Source organism: Choristoneura fumiferana, chromosome 14 (genome assembly GCF_025370935.1).
Source record: "Choristoneura fumiferana chromosome 14, NRCan_CFum_1, whole genome shotgun sequence".
Taxonomy (NCBI): domain Eukaryota; kingdom Metazoa; phylum Arthropoda; class Insecta; order Lepidoptera; family Tortricidae; genus Choristoneura; species Choristoneura fumiferana.
In genome coordinates, this window is record NC_133485.1 from 5,425,067 (window position 1) to 5,445,317 (window position 20,251).

A 20,251-nucleotide genomic window follows, 5' to 3' on the forward strand; every position below is an offset into this window, starting at 1 on the left:
GGTTGTGAACTTGTGATATGGAGTGATACGGAGCGACCTGGGAGGGTCGCGGGGCGGCGGCGAGCGCGCTAACGTTTAGCCTAATAAACACCTCTAAAGCCACGCACGTACGCGGACACAAATTGCTTTTGTTCGAAGCGGACGTGCTTTGCCGCAGCACAACCTGGAATTATTGCCCCGAGCCCGCCTCCGCCGCACAATGAGCCTCTCGGCATAATTACTCGAGCTTTTACCTCGTCTAACAGCGTCATGTTATGCAAAAGCGACGTATTGAAGACGCCTCTCGAACAGCACCGTTAGGAAACGTGTTAGTGGACAGAAGTAAACACCATTGTTCGCCCCGACGCTGTCTAATGGCATTTAGAGTCGTGTAATGCTATTATAGCGAACCGGAGCCATGAATAGCCGGTAATTTGAATATTAAAAACTCATAGTACACACAATAACTAGACAGTTGACATGATGTATTGAATCGACAAATAACCTACGTCTGGGGTCGAGCCGCTTCGTTATCTCTGCCAGTCGACGATATATTACTTAGTTTGGATAATATCAGTGTATTGTGCTTCAATTTATCCCTGAGATATTGTTATAGTGCCTGTTTATCATAATAAGGTATTTTTGACACGTAGTTGAATCAGATGGCAAGGAAGGACGCAGTTAAAATAATTCACGGAGAAGTTGAAAATGATAAAATAATTTATCCGGCCCGCGGTCGCCCACGCCTATTATAAATAAATCATGACAACATTCGTGATTGTGGAATAAATCTTTCCGGGGAACGTCTATTAGATGTTATTCGATGTAAAGAAAGTCTTTTAGATAAATATGTTAAAACATTTACATTAACTTGGACGGAATATTTATACGAAGATAAATATGAACGAAAAAATACAATGACGAACGATTAGCTATTGTGATAACTTGATAACTAGACCATACTATATTATACCTACTCGTAGATGTGGCATCAAGGTAAACATAAATTACTAAGCCTAAAAAGACATTAAAAACAGAATTGTTTTTTTATAGAGCTATGTGAAAAAAACAGTGGTGCCGTCCCTATATATTCAATCAAATAAAATTAACAGCGACGGTATCATAGATACTTACTTATAAGTCAAATTAAGAAAACATACATACAATGGTAAAACGAAGTAAAACAGATATATAGGCAAGCGACATCTTACACAGGGTGTCGGTTTGCATATGGTCCATACAAAAACCCATGGATACAGTGGCCTGTAGTACTGCGCGAAACACCGCATGTATTTAATCACCCCAAAATAAAGCGAAAATTGTAATAAAAAAGTAGACTAAAAATTACTGTAATTTTCTCAAAAACTATGTACAAATTAATTTTAGATGTAGGTATATTACACTGCTCTCTCATGTTTCTTGTTTTTGACTCTACATACTCGGGTAGAGATACTAGAAAGTTGGACCCCGTAAACCATATGTGTGAATAAATCTGGGAATTCCCATGAGTATTTAGTAAAATCTGGGAATTTGGGTTCGACTGCCAGATCTAATTGTTTTTGCGAGCGAATTCGCGGGTAAAAGCTAGTTAAATAATAAATTTTGCACTAGTATTCAGTAAAGACATTTTAGCTGTACTTATTAGATTAACGGGTTACTCAAGTATAAACTATAAGTACTATAACTTAATTAAATTTAACCTTTCTTCTCTTTAAATTTAATCTATAACTATAACTACTCATTAAGAGGCTTCGTTCGATCTAACCACAAATTTAATTGGTCATTAAGTTAATTCGGACATTCATTATGTATGTTATGCATAATGATTACATTAACAATTTTATTTTTAAATTGCGACACTTTGCTTAGTCAGCGACTAATTGGCATGTTAGCTATTATGTTCTATGCTAAGTTGGTAATTAAATCATGGACAGACGCAATAAGTAATTATGAAAAAAATCGAACTTATTGTAGGCATAGATATTTTAAGTCGAGTTTTAACCCGTGTAGATACTCAATGGAATTAATGAGTTTAAAAGTTAGAAATATAGTGAGTTACAAATTTTTTATTTAGTATTTTTATAGGTATAAAATTACTATGATAAGGTTCTATTGCGTCGCAGGAACCAAATTAGTTTCTGTACCCAAAAAGCCACTAGTATTCTACGTACTCATATCTTCCGTTTTTTAATAATTTATTAGGTTTGTTAAATTATTTTAATAAGAGTTGTCCATGTCCAATTAAAGCGTCCATTAATAAATGAGGTAATGAACTCTTAATTATTATTTCCCATGTCTGGCACATTTACATTATGAATGAGCATATTAAAGAGTAACGTGTCGGCTTTCCTTAACAGTGTTTTTAGGGTTCCGTACCTCGAAAGGAAAAAAGGAACCCTTATAGAATCACTTTGTTGTCCGTCCGTCCCTCTGTCAAGACCCTTTTTCTCAGGAACGCGTTTGAGATATCAAGCTGAAATTTATATCAAATACTCAAGTTTACTGTCCTTTAGAGCTGTGAAAAAATCAAACTTCTAAACCAACGCAATCAAAAGATACAGCCGTTTATGCCGCAAATTTCCGCAAATTTTCGAAACTCGCATGGGAATCAAAACCTACAGGGTACTTCCCGTGAACTCAGAATCTTGAAATTTGGTACGAAGCAACGTCTTATAGCACAGATAAAGGAAAAATTGCGAAAACCGTAAATTTTGAGGTACGTCATATTATAAAGATATTATACGGTACCCCCGGTGCGCGAGTTCGACTCACACTTGGGCGGTTTTTTTTTTAAACTTGGCTTGTGTAGAATTGAAACAGCTTGTCAAAGGAGCATTTTTAAACGGTACTAGTTTGTGTCATATTTAGCTCGTTTTTAGAGTTCCGGAGCCAAAATGGCTTTAGTGAGTTTACCTCCCATAGACGTAAAGTGGGGGTGATTTTTTTTTCTCATCCTACCCTATAGTGTGGGAAATCGTTGGATAGGTCTTTTAAAACTATTAGGGGTTTGCTAAGACGATTTTTCGATTTAGTGATTTGTTTGCGAAATATTCAACTTTAAAGTGCAAATTTTCATTAAAATCGGGCGTCCCCTCCCCTCTAAAATCTAAACCGGTGGGTGGAAAAAATTGAAAAAATTCATGATGGTAGTAAAATATATCAAACTTACAAGGAAAACTATAACGGCTAAGTTTGCTTGAGAAGTATTAGTAGTTTAAGAGTAAATAGCAGCCTAAGGTATAAAATATACGTAAACTTGGAAGATTCCATATAAAATACGAAATCCTTAGAAAAATAATACTTAATTTTTTCGTAATGTCTACGGAACCCTATTTTGGGCGTGTCCGACACGCTCTTGGCCGGTTTCTGTTATTTCTCTAGCTCTAAGTTCAAAATTATGTCTAGGCTGAATAAAAAAAAACTTATACAAATGTTTTTTTTTATTGGTCCAGGGATAGGGAAAGGAAATGAGTTCGTACAGCCAGGTTCTTAATAAATAGTAGATTGTACAACAAGAGCATAAAACGAGCCATTTTACCAAAGACTTTCATAACTATAAGCCACCCGAGCCGAGTGGATAGACACGTCGAGGGGAAAATGGGTTTAATGCTCGTGTTTTACACTCTGCTTTTCACTTATGATTGCGAGGAAATGAAATAGCAACAATGGAAACAATTTTTCACTTTCCTATGTACCTTTTATTTTTCATGCATTATTATATAATTATATTTTTTTAGTTTTGTTGATTTATTTTGATTGATTTTTAGTTTAATATAAATAAAAAAATATTAAAAAATATGTAGAAACTTTTTTGTTTGTGGCTGTTGACACCTGACTACCTTATCTTATCTTATGTTTAGGGGTCTTAGATGAAGATTTTACTTTATGCACTAGAGCATAAAAAGTAATTTTATGTCGCCTAGATCCAGTATAAATACCAACTTTACGAGTATGAGAAGTGAAAAGACGTCTGTAAATAGGCTTGTACAACTTGGGAGGTACCTACTTATTCATGTATCATGCTATTTTATTATCCATCCAGTATCGTTTATTTTATGTCTTGCTTGACTTTTGACATCTTCACTAGTAAAACCACTTGTCAATTATGCTAATTATTCTGCACGAGAGGTGTACATAAAATTTCGTAAATATTTTCGTTACATTCTGGTTTCTGGTATTTGCAGTTGTGTATTTACTTACCTTAAGAATATTATTTTCGTGTTGTTTTGTAATTATCGCGTGTAAGTTTACCATGATATCATGCCTTGACTTAAAAATAACCTTAGTTATGAGCATGTGTAAATTGTGGGTGTACGTAGTCTTCATTAACGGAGTGTATGTTTGTGCTTATCTACGAGTTATTTAATTTTAAATATCAGAAAGATTGCAAGCGTGGGTACTATACCAAAACTGGCAAGTTTATGTAAAAAAAATGTCATTGCTTGCTAGCCTAAGCGAAACCCTTTTTGTTGATGGTACCTACTGGTACTCGTTTATTGCATTGTTATTTCATAACATTAGAGCTCTATAAATATAAGTATGTACGTACGTACAAGATGAGAAGTGGATCAATCCACGGCGATTTTTGAGAGCTCCCGCGAGAATTAAGAACATATTTCTGGAATTAATTCAAATGTTTCAAATGCTTTGACACACGTGTGTAAGTTGGAACTTGCGAATCGAGGAGTTTTAACTTTCTGTGCTTATTACGTATCTAACTTCTTTTGGCGGGAAAACAAAAGAAACTTTTGGATCTAGATATAGTATAAAGCAGTGTATATCACTCGAAGGTAAATACAGATTAAACTCGTCGTGGTTTACGGTACACTCGATTAATCTGTGTCATATTCTCTTGATGAATAAAACTAGTATTGCTTCTTATCTGCTGTTGTGTTGACATTAGATTGATTTAGCGGGTACCAGGCTGGCATAGGACTAAAGAGCATCTATGATTGAGCTAATAACGTCGTTTGCAGCGGCTGACTAGCGTGGGCGCGTCTAATAAATAAAGCAGTTATCAAACGATCGCTCTCCGTACATTTATAAGTCCCGCATAAATATTTTCGGCTGAGTGTGTACGTGTGTGTTGGTATCATTGATCTTTAGTGTGTGGGCGTCAATTGAAATTAACAATAGTCCTCTGTTTACACGAGAGGCTAGATTGTTTTTTTTGTTTGGAAACTTTATCTAAAGCCGAATAACGTTTTATTATTGGTGCTTGTCGAGTGGGAACTATTTTGAATTGTGTTAGGTGTATATCTTTACACGTAGCCGTTCGACAGATCTTTAGTTTATTGAACCGACGTCAGCGGAAATTTTTCGTAACTAGTACCTAAATATTAAACAAAATATGAATTTACTTAACGATTTTTATTTAAATATTTCATTGTAAAAAAGTTACCTATTGAATTTAACCTGTTTTAATTAAATCAAATGTATGCCAAAATAATAGTATTTGCACTTAAGTATACCTATATTTTATTTTTTATTTTAATTTCAAGATATAAAGCGAAGTATTGGAATTGTTTGATAAAATCGTAACTTGTTATCTAATCAAGATAATTACGAATTAATCCTCTTTAATATAATAATACACGCAGTATTATAATGAACGATAATAATAATTTATAATTATTCACGGCTTAGAGAAGGGTTGGCACTCGTTGCGACGAAAATCAGAAACGCAAGCAACTCGGTTCATTTAAAGTTAAAAGGGTACCGGGTAAACAAAACACTCTGAATTACCTTCCAGGGACACGTTGTTTTCTAGAAAAAGCGATAATTAACACGGGCTTTATTTATGTAGGTAGATAAGTAATTTAAAATTATTGTCTGTAAGTTTGATATTGTGCTTTTGATCAATGAGTAATTGATCACTTGGAAAATTAAGTATATCCTGGTCTATTATTACTGAAAAACGTTTTATGTGCCTGAATGTGAAATAGTCACAAACATATAAAATCGAAAAATTTCAATCATTTCAGGACAGGACAACTTACAAGGAGCGGATGAATTCTGTAGGTAGTTTGTGGTCTGCTATACGAGGGGTAGGCAATAGGTAGGTAAGTCTTAGATAAAAATGACGTTTATAGGGTTCTGGGAACCCTATTACTGAGACTCCGCTGTCTGTCTGTCCCTTCGTCTGTCACAGGGCTCTATCTCTTGAGTCGTAATAGTTAGACGCTTAAAATGTTCACAGATTATGTATTACTGTGGCCGCTATAACAACAAATATTAAAAAGTTAACAAGAATTAACCTAACCGTGGGTTCAAACGGCTAAAAGTTAATCCGCATGTAAGGGTTCCTGTGCCCATACATACAAAAGTAAGGGGGCTCCCATACAACAAAAGTGATTTTTTGCCGTTTTTTGCTAACATCTAATGTTGTATAGATAATTGTACGAAACCCTTCGTGCGCGAGTCCGCGTCGCACTTGGCGGGTGTTTAGGGTTCCGTAGCCAAAATGGCAAAAACGCGGAACCCTTATAGTTTCGCCATTTCTGTCTGTCTGTCCGTTCGCGGCTTTGCTCAGGGACTATCAATGCTAGAAAGCTGTAATTTTGCACGAATATATATGTAAACTATGCCGACAAAATGGTACAATAAAAAAATCAAAAAATATTTTTTTTTTAGAGTACCTCCCTTAGACTAGAGAATGGGATGTAGAGAATGGGGGTGATTTTTTTTCTCATCCAATCTTGTAGTGTGGGGTATCGTTAGATAGGTCTTTTAAAACCATTAGGGGTTTGTAAAAACGATTTTTCGATTCAGTGATTTTTTGCAAAATATTCAACTTTAAAGTGCAAATTTTCATTAAAACCTATAGCGTGCCCCCGCCTCTAAAATTTAAACCGGTAAAGAATGGTAGTAATTATATCAAACTTACAAGGAAAACTATAACGGTTAAGTTTTCTTGAGAATTATTAGTAGTTTAAGAGTAAATAGCAGCCTAAGGTATAAAATATACCTAAACATGGAATATTCTGTACAAAATACGAAATCCTTCGAAAAATATTACTTAATTTCTTCGTAATGGCTACGGAACCCTATTTCGGGCGTGTCCGACACGCTCTTGGCCGGTTTTTCAATTACTTTTTGTGCTGGCTGATCTTACTTTATTATTCATGTTTGTAATTCAATTTACACACACATACCAAATTTGAAGTCAATTGGACCATTTGCAAAAGGGTAAAATTGACTCGCAAGATTTGTTTTAAATGTTACTTAGTTAAACAGTAACTAGTTGGAAGTCTAGCTAATAAAATGTTGTCAAGAAGTTTTTAACAACGTTTAACTTGGGAACATTGTTTTAGACAACTGGACTGAACGTGCACTGTATCCGTAGTCATGAGGAAATTAAAAAAAACAAGCTAGAACTACACGATGCAAAATTGGAACGTGCTGAGTGTGCCAACCCTGCATAGAGACGCCTTAGGGCGTTCTCATATTTCATTTCACTCAAAATGGATTCCGTTTTGCAGAAAAAAATATTTATACTACTTACATCAAAAAAGATCAAAGTTTTATTGAGAACGAGCGTACTTCGATGTATTCATATATACCTATACGGTACGAATATATTCAGGTGTTTTGAGTTGATTTACGATCGATGTTATTTATGAGACTTCGCGACGGATATCCGAAATGGTTATGAATTTCAATTTAAAAGTTATTTCAGTTTGTTTAAATTTAACTTGTTTTGAGGTTGAACAAACATTTGCTGAGTGGAGAGTCAGTATTCTTAGACTTGTGGTTTTCCTGCACATAACATAATTAGTAATAATTAAATATGGAGGAGTAAACCCTTTAAATAGTTGAGCCTTCTGTAAAATGTTTGTTAATGGAATTTTGACAAATATATGTATATAGTATAACATACAGGCCAGGACGGGTGCCGCTTGAAGGATATAACAACAATTGATATAATTTTATGTAATTTTAATTTGATATAATGCAATTTATCTTAAAAGCCAAACTTTTTTTATTGTTATTAATTCGACTTGACGTACTTTGGGTTAGGTTAGGTTAGGTTAGGTTTATTTTATAAAAAGTTCTGCGAAACTCCTATCCTTTGAAAGTATATCAAATGTTGTTATATCCAGTGAAAATATATCCAAAGTTGTTATACCGATCATGACCGAGAAATGTAAAACAATATTTTAATAAATAATATATGAATCTAAATTAATGTTTTGTTGGTGTTGGTTGTGTCGTGTTAGGTTTTGTTTTGTTACTTTAGATGTGCATTTACGGATTGTTTCAATATATTATTTTCATGACATAAATGTTTGATCCTGAACGTAATTTATAACATCATTTCTTGTACCAGCAACATTCAAAATATATTTCTGTTTTCAAATAACGACATCCCAGCCACCCAAGCCACTGCAAATTGCTAAATCAGTGGAATGTTCAAGAAAAACCGACACTTTTCCTTTTAATAAGTACTTTAACCTGCCATGGCTCGATGCTTTAGCATTTGTAATTGTGCAACTAAGTAAATATTTGAGCTTACAGCATAGTGTAACTATGCCTCAGACGTCAAACCTATAACCAACCATAGGAAATAAATTATTATTTTGATACGGTATCATTGTCATTGTTTATTAAACTTTTCAATGCAACTCGGACTCTATAAACATCAATTAAACTTGACAAATATTATACAACCTACTAGATTATTACCAGACTTTAGACATAAAGTTACAAATATAATTTCCAAGACCTAAACTCTAGTTTCGCTCGGTTTGGAATAAAAAAGGCTATGAAAATAACAGTTAGTGATGAAGCGAGGCGTGACCGGAATTATGAACGCTCCACACAATTTGGACAATACATGGAACAGCTTTCGACCCTTCGCAGCACTCAACATTTATTCCCTTCACATGCAACATAGCAATTTTTTTATTTCGAAATGTGCGAACGCTCGGCGCTCATACTACTTACTAAAAATGTTCATTCATTCTTCAAAATCTTTTTGGATGGACAAAACATAGTCCTTAGGTTACGGGTAAAATTTCATTATTGAGTGCAGTAATAGTATAAGTAACATTTGCCTTTGCGTGTATGTGTGTATTGTTGATCGCACGTGCGACATCACACTTATCGGGTGTTAACTTCTTTAGTATGTAATCTAGGTATAATAAATTGGTCAATTGTTAACATAATGTTATTAATATAAAGTAAACAAAGCTACTTTTGTTAAATCCATACTTTTTGCTAAATGTGTAATGTGTTAGATAAACAATTAATATTTTTTTTTCAATTTCCATTAACTAACATTTAAACGACAGTTAAAATGAAAGCGTAACTTGCCATTCATTGTATACTTGCAATCTAACTCTCAGTACTTGTTTGTATTTATCTTCTACCCACTTTGATTTTGTTAGCATGACCGTTTGCGCATTTAATTTAGTTCTTAAGAAAAATATGTTTTCTCAGTAAGTGATTGTAAATCTTATGAGAAATAAATAATCTTAAACCTTAGAGCTGACGAACACACATTATAATAATAATACGAAATATAAAAGTCACGCGAGCTAAAAGTATGAAGCGCATATTTATTTAGGCATATATTTATTTTTAGGACTGTAACAAAGTTAAATTGCTCAATGTTATTTCAGAGCAATCTCTACAATGAAACATTTTTTGAATGACTTCTTCCACTTGGGTGCTTACTGTAAATTACTAAAACCTATGAAAATACAAAAAAAAACCAGCTCATTCATAGAGGGGGAGTGAGGTCAAAAAGCGCTAACATCGATTTTGCAAAGAAGTACATGCGAAAACATTTCTAAAATATAACTCGTCGAGTTTCTTGCCGGGTTCTTCTTGAATCTTGACAGAGGTTTTTCGAAGCGGTGGTAGAGTCACTAAACAAATAACTATGGAGTAGGTTGTAGATAAGTTAAAGTAAATACTTATCGTAAATTGAATAATGTTTACCGTCTTAAAAATAATCATCTGCGACCTTTATGGTGTGACTTATGAGTTTTTCGGTGGTTAAAAACATACTTTTGAAGCTTTTAAGCGTTTAATTATACTTACCTGTATCTTTACTGCGGTCAGGCTCATGGCTCATGGACTCTTGTCTCTTGTTGCTGTTGAAAATTAGTGCCATGGTACCAATTAAGTATACACCATACCTAAGCTGACAGCCTACTCTACAGTCTACTGATACATTAATTCCTACTGATTTCATCCGATTAGGTCGTACTCGTACCTTTACTCTTTCTTTAATTCCTGCCTACCCAATTCAGTGGAATAACCACTAAGTATGCCAATAAACCAAATTATATACGACTTAGATCCTATTAAGTTGAGCTTAACCTTTCATATATTCTTTTTCCAAGAGAGGATAAGTTTTCGAATAGAGAGGCAGATTGTCAATTTTTTCCACTAGGGTTGTTGGTATAGGGATTCAGCAGATTATTCTACCATCTCAAAGAACATAAATAATTTATACATTAGCTGCTTAAATCATTATAATATACTAACATCGTTAAAAGTTTATGATACATCTAACATTTAGTAGAACAAACAGTTGGCAGGTTTATCTATTAGTAAACTGGTTTTTTCTTGGAGGTACTAACTGCTAACATAGACCAATTTAATATAACTTTCGTAGTGCATGTTGAGTGTTTAATAAACATTGGCATTTAAGACAATAATCACTGTCAAACATGCAAGTATACATAACATATCACATGTTAAATATGTCCTCAAGACTTGAGTAATTATAATGTCTACATAAAACACATTACAACAACTAAATTTGAGAACGCTGTTGCGAAGACTATCTCGATATCGCATACAAGGAAAGTTGATTGCGGCCGTTAAACTTGAATCACGTATTCGACTATTAAATGATACAGGTATGTACATAAAACCGGAGTTAATGGGCTCTGTTGCCTTTGTTTGTAAATCTATTATCCCACCCGATTCCACTCAAGATTAACTCGTCGATGAGCCGATTCAATCAAATGCTAACCTCAATTTCGATAACGTAGGAGTGGCTCAACCTTAGCCTAACGGTGGTGGTCATAAATCTCATAAATTAGTCTAAAATTCTAAATTACACAGAAATAGTTGTAAATAATAAAGATAAAGACATTAAAGTCAAAGTTCCGGGCGTTCCCTCGAGAACAAAAGAATAATTAACGGCGGCTAATTTTCGAGAGTAGACACTTCTGCTACTTTAAGCAAAGCAAAGTAAAGCTAGGATGGGATCGAGCTCGTAAAATACTTATGGTCGTTGCTGATACAAAGCTAATGGGACGAATAGCGCAATTAGTAGTGTACCTACTACTTAGTGTACGTTAGAGCTTTTACGTTTAACTATCTGAGTCTAAGACGGTAACGTTATCTCGTGTGTAAATTTATGCTGCAATCTCACCGAGCAGCCTTGGGTACTAGGGTGTCAGCAATAACGCGAAATTGACACTGAGCCATCAATCACCGGCTGGCCGATCGAGCGGCTTGCGTTACAGTTGCGGCTATCGGATACAAATTGCTGTCGCTTCGGTGATTAACAATGCATGACTTGGTAACACCGGAAAAAAAACGACCCAAAAACACGGCCAAACAAGGGTTCATTCAATCCGTCGAATTTATAAACACGCTGTCCCTTGAACGTATCGCCATTACCGTAATGGAATACCATGCGCGTAATACAATAGCGCCGGTATTTCTACACAAGCGGTGTTGAACAATTGAAAGTTTTCTCTCGATAAGGGGTGCTAGAATGCTTGCGGATGGGTGAAGACAGGTTTATAAGATCGGAAAGGATGTGACAATCCTTCCACAGGCATTTAAAAGTGAGCCCATGCCGATTATAGTTTCCGGTGTGTCGTATGCTCCATTGTGTTGTGTACGGCGGGGCCTTCCGCCGAGCGCGTAGGGTCCCTTCTCGGAAAGCCGGCCGCGTCTCTCCGAGCTTAGATTACAACAATGTCAATAGACGTTTCGACCATTGAATCGCTCGCCTGCCCGGGAACGCGTGTCTCTTGGAAACATTCTTTAAGTTGTTTTTTCAAGTGGCTCGCTATTCCCTCGGCGAGCGCTCGATACGAACTCAATTTCTATATTAGCATTTTATGATCCTCTACAGAATACGCATTGGGCTTAATGCGCTCGATGATATCACTTATTATAACGTTAAGTTTTATCTACATACGTGTAGCGTGCCATTGTTCTTATGAGGTTTTCCCACGCGATCTATGATCTCGCATTTCATTCGAGCCGAAGTTTAGTAGTTAGTTCACGGCGTTTCGTTCCGTTCCGGCGAACGACTTTTGAATAATGCTTTTTTCTTATTCAGTAAGTCTCCCTATAACTCAAACAACAAAGCCGACCGCGGAGATCCCCACAAAAGAATATGAGAAATATCTGCGCCCCTACAATCCGCATCGCATCGCTACTTCAGATATATATTGGAAAATATTTCTTGCTCCCGACTATCTGAATAGGTAGTTCGGATCTCTTATTTCGTTTATCAGAGGGTAGGCAAACAGTGTGAAAACAAATACGTTGATCTTAGCAAAGTATCTATCAGAGAGAGATACTTTGGCGCTTTCTGCCGGAGGGTCTAATCTAATCTCGCGTCTGTGTGTGCTCGGAGTCACGAGTCCATTCATAATTTAAGTCTGAGATGCGCTGATTAAATTTCTCCCTCGCAAAGGTCTCTTTGTCGTCCGCGTCCGTGGACTCGCAGAGCGCTCCTCAACCGCCCATTTATTTTAAACAGGCTTTGAAGAGTTTGTTAGCGTGATCACAATTAAAGCTTTCAAAATTAACTTAAAACAGTTTTTGTTTAAGTTCACAATTGTTGCTGGTTAAAAAGTTTTCCTGTTTATCCAGCTTTTATTTGAATTCTGGTTTGTTAAACTACGTTCGAAAACAATGAATGCTCCCGACACCCATAAATTGAATGGCAGTCCATCTAAACTTTGATTATTTAAAAGCAATTCCGCACAATAATTTATTTGTTCCCGAGAAGCGCTGTAACCGCCCATAAACCGCTCCGTAATTATCCGTTTGTTTAAAGAATACACAAATAAACTTTACGAGTTGCAGGCTCTGACGTTACTTTTTTATTATCTCACATGTTTGCTGGAGCTCGTATGGGGGAACATTTGATATCGCCTGCAGCGTGCACGTTACACGACTTACACTAGTCGTGGCTGCAAACACGGCGCGTGGGACACATGCGTGTCACTCCAATTAGTTCCTCACATACATGCCCATACGTGTACCGCTCTCAAATTCACACTAACCTCGTAATGTTTTCGCCGAGTTAGCGCGGCAGCCTTCGCCACGCGTTGATCTGACAGGGCCCATTATTCATTATAATTCGGGCTTGTCATAAATTTCCCTGAATATTTTAATAGATTTACCGCAATCAGGGCAGCATAATACTCGTAGCAGTAACATTTTGTTATCCCTTCATGCATAAATGTTTGCGTAATAATATTTTGGAGCCACGCGGCCGGGGCCCTGCCGCATTGCTGTTCGGTGCATCTCTCATTTTATTTCTCTTCGTATTTTTGGAGATCGTTCCGATAACATTTAGTGAGTCACATTCATTTTAAAATTCTTTACACATTGAAAGGTGTCTTTTTTTCGTAAGTTGGATCTCAATTTAAATGTAAAATACATTTGCGTTTTTCTCTTACATCTTGCATCCCATTATGAATTGTTGATCGAAGATGTGAATAAATAGGTAGGTACAGCTTAATTCCTACTCAATACTATTATAATGTATGAAGTACCTTTCGTATTCAGCGTTATTACGTCGACATTTAATTATCGGTTTACCATATGCATAAATATAATAAATATTCGTGCTGTTGCTGACCATTCAATATAAAATTCAATAGGTTACAGTAATAAAAATCGATTTCGAAAAACGATGTGTTCAGAATATTGTTTAGGTACTTATGTGGATTAGATAGGTATATTTAAATATGTATTTGTCCTTCGACTTTTAATAAGACGTCAATACGCAAAGGTAGGTATAAGGTATAAGCAGTAGGTACTATTATATATTCTGTGGTATAAGAGTGGGTATAAGTATCGACTACTCAGAATATATAATAGTTATCGGACAGTGCGCCTCGCGTCGCGTGTAAATCGTGTAATTTATCTACGATCATTATTACCACGTTTTTGCTCATTATTCATGCACAACGGCACTTGAAACACATCTGGACTCAATTGAGTTTAATTGGCCGGAAAGCATCTAGAATAATCTAGGTAATAGCGTTCCGTCACAGCGAACACAAGTATGGTTATTTCATTTTACACATTAGTCGTGTCGTGTGTAGTAAATAAAGCGTAAAATGAGTTGGTGCGGGGACCGGGAAGATGGCATGCTAGTATCGTGGCAAGGCGAAGCACCACGCGGCAGCGCGGCGAGCCGAAGTAGCGTACCGCTAACGCAGCACTCGACTCGACTCGAGTCACTCGCTCAACTCAGTATTCGTGAAGCGAGCGAGCGACGCGCCTGTTCGTTTCGCCGTCGCCGCGTGTTCGCCAGCTGCCCTGTGCCGATGCTGTACTCGAATTGACTATAAAATTTGTGTGTTCATTGTGCAGTGTATGATCGTTCCCTTTGTCTGGCAGGTACTTGCAGCGAGCGGAGCCTCCCGGGATGCCAGTGTGTACAGTGTTGGTGTATTGAGGTCGTGTCTGGACGCACAGTGTTTGTGTACTATAGTGCTATAAAGTGTTGAATGGATTGTGTCTATTTTGGATTGACATAGCGAGTCCTCGAGAGATCAAGTTGAGAACGGTAAGGCTTGTTATCATTTAAAGTAGATACCTATTTGTCTTGCGATAAGATAGCAACTAGATGTTATTAAGTATAATTAACCTTGTTAGCTTTTGATTTACATTTATTTGTTTGCATGATTTGTTATTTGTGTTTTGCTCTTATCAAAGATTTATGTAAGTAAGGTAGGTAGGTACCTTGTAATGTTGTTTGTTTACGCGTTGTATTTAAGGAGAAAATAATGAGCACCACTTAAACCAATTAAGAGGATACCTCCGTAGTAATTTAATTAAGCCTATCTAGTAAATAGAAGAAGTAATTAAGTAGGTACGAGTACGGCAACGTTAGCCTTTTTATTTACTTTAAGTTTACTAACAAGCTCATTCTTTAAATTCAAATGTTAAATAGGTACAGTGAGCCTAATGAGTAGGGTAATGAAAATGAATGATGCACGCACGCATTCAACATTTATTTTGCAATAAGTAGGTAAATTAAGAATTTAGTAAGTACCTACTAAATTAATGTCAAAATGACAGACAACACCAAGTATACAATACAAAGTAAAGGCACTAAAAGGTAAACAGAACAATAAGTATGCCTACCCATCAATGGCGTGACGCCGTAACTACCTCGATTCCCATCTAAATTTTTAGGTGACGTCGTCGCTCGCTCAACGATAATAGCAAAGGTAGAGTAGGTACACCAACTGTGTCCATACGAAGACACAGAAAGGTACTTTTACTTACATAACTCACGCTTCTCTCGGTTGCCTTACGAAGGTGTTCATTCCACATGTCACTGCTATATTATAGTACTAATAGGTACTTTCAGGAGCCCACTTAGTATTGTATGTACCTACTTACCTAAGTAGGTACTATACCTACCAGCAGTCCAACAATGTTTGACATGCATTATGTATCTATAGATAGCCAAATAGAATATAAAAGTTGGCGATCCTGCGAGATTTACTTAACACCGGTATAGGTACCTCCCTACAGGCATGCAACGACGTCCATGCAAAGCTATTTAGTGCAAATAAGTAATGGGTAATTACTATTTAAACGAACTACTTAAGTATACGAAATAGTTAGAATAGACTTTTTGACTTAAATAAACCTTATCACTCAGAATCCGATTCCGGTTCCGGTTCCGTTTTTGGTTCCGATTCCATTTCTGGTTCCGATAAACTTAATTGAAAATATCTGGTTCCGCTTTCGGTTCCGATAAAACCACACCCGTTACATCCCTAATACCTATAATGAAAGCGTATCAATCATTACTTCATTCTTCAAACAGAGCTAACATTAACTAAACAACTGTTTATACATATAATTATTATGTAGGTTACGAATGTTACGATATACATATATTTAATAATTAAGGTTAGGTTACGTTCAGTAGTATTCATTGTCATTTTAAACGAAATTGTAATTTATTCAAGTTAAAATACCACGTTTAAATACGACGAGGACCAGGTAGGTAGTCAGAAGTCCAAATAGGCCGACCGACGCCCGAATTTTAAGGGATATCTTCGAAGCCAGATAAGGTTTGAAAGGTGGTATCTAAATCTTTAGAAACACTAGAATGAGTAACCCTTATCATTTGAATGACCAACTCATTAAGTAGAATTTCGTAAAGTGCCGTTGGTAATGATGTTAAATAAAACTGGCCAAGTGCATGTCAGACCACAGAATAAGTAATAGTACAAGTCAGGCTTCAGTATAGCTAAGAGAACGTAATTAAGCAACAATAAAAAAATGTGTAAAGTTAGAAACACACTATACGCCACCCGACGCATGTCAGGCCAGAGGCCGTATTGCCTCACGTTTCTGATGCTCGCAATCGCAATCAAATGACAGATTTCGCATACAAAAACTGACATTTGATTGCGATCCCGAACGTCAGAATCGTTAGGCAATACAGCCTCTGGTGCAGATCCTCCTAACGCTCAAGCCAAATTTTTGATTTATGAACATCAAAGTTAATGTCATTTATGATAGTTTGATGTTCAAATTACAATAAGTCCTTTAAAAAGGACTGGGCGTTAGGAAGTTAACACGCCACGTGACGACACGCGGTTTTCTCATAGGCATCGTTCGTAATCTTTATAAAATAGGTAGTAGATTCTTATTTAATTTATTGTAAAAAATATATTAATTAAATAAGTAATGAATTTGAGACTTTTTGAATTTGAGTGTTAACTAACTATTTAAAAACAAAATAAATGTACATTTTTTTATAAACAAATAACTAGTATATACAATAATTAACAAAAATAAATAAAAATAGAACTAAAACTAACTTTAATCCTAAAAATCTATATGTACAAATACCACTATCAATAAATGTTATTTAAAGATTAATATTGAAATACCGGTATTATACGATTTCAATATCGGTTGTGCCAATATCGGAATTTTAATCCGATATTCCGGGTTTTCGGTATTATCGAATACCGGTATTCATGCTCTACTTCAGGCAGTTCAAGATTGGACTAATATGAAAGAAAGAAAAAAATACATTCATTTAAACATATAAAAACACACAAAATATAAAACACACAATTTCTACACATTCTGTTTGGAAAAGAAAGACGCTGATATTTTTAAAATTTCCTACGATTATTAATTTTTTTCAAGCTGTGCTTATTCTAAAAGGACTAACTCCATAGATCCATTACTTTTGTCTAGTCTCTAAAAAAAAACGTAAACGTTAGACGGCTTGGTGAAAAAGCAAAGGAAACATATTATTATCTGTGGTAGTGTTGGCAAATTCAGATATTTAAATTTTTTGTATTTATAATATTAATAAATTATAATAAATATTTTCCCATGTTCAGGAGGCAAAACTCTTTCGATTCCTGTAGTAATTTACAGGGGTTAAAAAAATGAAATCTTGTCAATTAACACAACAATAGAACAAAGACAAGACATAGGTACACGGCGCTAAGATAGGTCCTCACTCAGCATAATGCCACAGCAAGCCGTGGCGCTGATTTTCAGTGAGGACATACAGTATGCGGCAAATATTAAAAAAATAACCTTATATTGAGTATTTACCGCATAGCATAGCCAACAATCTTGTAGGTAAAGCTTACTTAGCTGTGACTGTTTTCCTTTTAAATTAATGCTGTATTTTTTACGTGCCGGAAAACAGTAAGTAAGTGAGTAAAAAGATCTGATTCAACATTACTATTCTTAACTTATATCTATTTACTATAGTTTGATTCTTCCATCACACATCTATTTCATTCCAACAGAACAATATCTTCAGAAAAGTCAATAGCATCTGTTTTTCACCGCCATTATTCAATACATTAATCACGAATCTTATTATTACGAGTATGGCTAATCGCCACTCTAATTTTTTTTCATAATGATAGGGTCCCCATTTTAGGCTCTTTTGTTTATCCTGAGACACCGAGGGGCCATTATGGATTTAAGTTTACGGTCTGGAGTAGGGTGGATGAGGGGGCCTTCGTTATTTAACATGTACAATAAAGACAATCTCAAAAAATCCCAAACCCCTGACTTAATTTCGTTTGTAATATATAATTATGCTATCTTTAAAAAAATTAATGAGTAAGTATTGTTATTTTCGTGAATTACGATAAATTTCATGATCGCTTACCTGAAGGGTAGGTACATAATAAGTAGATAGATTCGGAGTACTTACTTTGCCTTATCCATTCTTCTGTTCGTCCCACTTGGCAGTAGATTTAGGTTACCTACTTCCTATCACTATCATCTATTCCATTTCGAAAAGCTCAGCAAGATCTTCTATTTCAGTATTTTTCCCTTCGCTTTTCATTAAACAATCTAAACCTCGTCTAAACCTGACTCGATCTTACTTGTTACTCAGTCTTCATTTCTACTAAATTTATTTAATTTGTTGTTACTTATACGAGAACTTCAATATAATAACATGTATAATAGAAACTACTTCTATATGAATACGACAGTACCCTTTATTGATGCCATTCTGAATGTTTCTTAAAGGACCTTATAAAATGCGATTGCGATTGCTAAACTTTATATAGATAATACATCTCTACCTACAACAACGTTATAAACAAGTAATGTGATTAAGTATTTTGGAAATAGCATCATGGCTACTGGTTTTATCGTCTAGTATCGTAACATATTTAATATCCTTAATGTTTAATATCCGAAACGAGCCAATCTAATAATTTAGATTATTTAATCCATCTGCTTGGCATAAATTTGGTGCAACGAGGTTCTTCTCAAACTCAGACAATCTTTTTTTAATCCGTTATCTATTGTTGAGCTTTGATCAATACCTACCTAATGAAAATATATGTTCCAACACGCCTTACCTATAAAAACAATATACCTAATAATAACACGCGATGTAAATGAGCAAAGACTCAAGCCAAGAGGGACACGACATGGCCCAGACAATCTTGAGATCGTTAAGGTTTACAACTGATTCTTATTTTCAACGCTACTGCAGGTTTGCACTTTAAGCCGGTCGGCTAAAGCAAGTGTTTTACAAAATACAACTGTGTTACATTATACAAAGTTCTTAATGGCGGTGAGCGACCTTCTTGCTACACGCTCACATTTTAGTTCTTTTGGTTATCGCCTTGTGAATTTATGTTGTCTTGGTAGGCATAAATGACTCGAGTTAACATAGTCATCAGTAAAATCTGCGGCAAACACTATTCATAGTGAGAGAAGTCAACGAGGGAAACTTAATGTGATTGTTATAATTAAAATTTAAAAAGATTGCAAGCCTACGTTTACGCTGTCTTTATTGGTCTTCACTTTAAGATATTGTGTAATCAGTGTATGCATAGCGATACATATTGACGCTACCTTGTAGGTTATAGATGTAATATCGCGATTATTGACTCCGTGCGAAGGTAAAATTAACGGCATTTCTAAACAAGACAGTAAAATGTTATGAAGAGTCAGAGATCAGACGTGTATTATGTGCAAAGAACGGTATCCATTTAACGATACGAAGAAGACGATGCTAGCAAAGGTGAAAACTACTATTATAAACGATTTTATAGCCAGTAATATGCTGTGTATGACAATGAGAGACCGTTATCTCGCGTAGATACGTCAAATCACACCACAATGGAGCAATTGTCGCGACTCGGACTCGACCCTGCCTCGTTATACGGACGATAAAGCGAAATCGTTTTAATAGAACCAAGTAGTTAAATCGTGATTTATTGATTCATTGAAACGTCACAATTTAATTATTGTGTATAAAAGATATCCCGTATATTATTTATAGTTTTTCTCCTAATCGAGGAAATATACGTGAACGAGAATGATTTCCTGGCCTGGGAATTGACTACGTGCTATTTCACTCCACCTGCTATCAAGCGTAGATTAGATAGGAGGAATAACACATTTAGTGAATACGACAGTTAGATAGTGCTTTAATAGAGTGGAGCCAATGTCACCTAGCTCATCAAATCTAAACGTTCCATAAATTAATCGCTAAAACAAATTGTGTTTTTTGTTA

The 20,251-nt window shown here is 35.5% G+C and overlaps 1 protein-coding gene across 4 annotated transcripts in view; it reads left to right on the top strand.

The window, feature by feature from the left end:
* The window catches only part of LOC141434860 (uncharacterized), a 117,187-nt gene that overhangs the window by 13,229 nt on the left and 83,707 nt on the right, over positions 1 to 20,251 (top strand). The window contains exons 1-2 of one of the 4 annotated variants that reach the window (XM_074097320.1): positions 14,402 to 14,533; positions 14,602 to 14,770. The gene's annotated coding sequence lies outside the window, so the exon portion shown is untranslated. Of the gene's footprint in view, positions 1 to 14,400; positions 14,771 to 20,251 lie in introns of those variants that run through there. The other 3 variants (XM_074097319.1, XM_074097321.1, XM_074097323.1) reach the window with 3 other exon arrangements.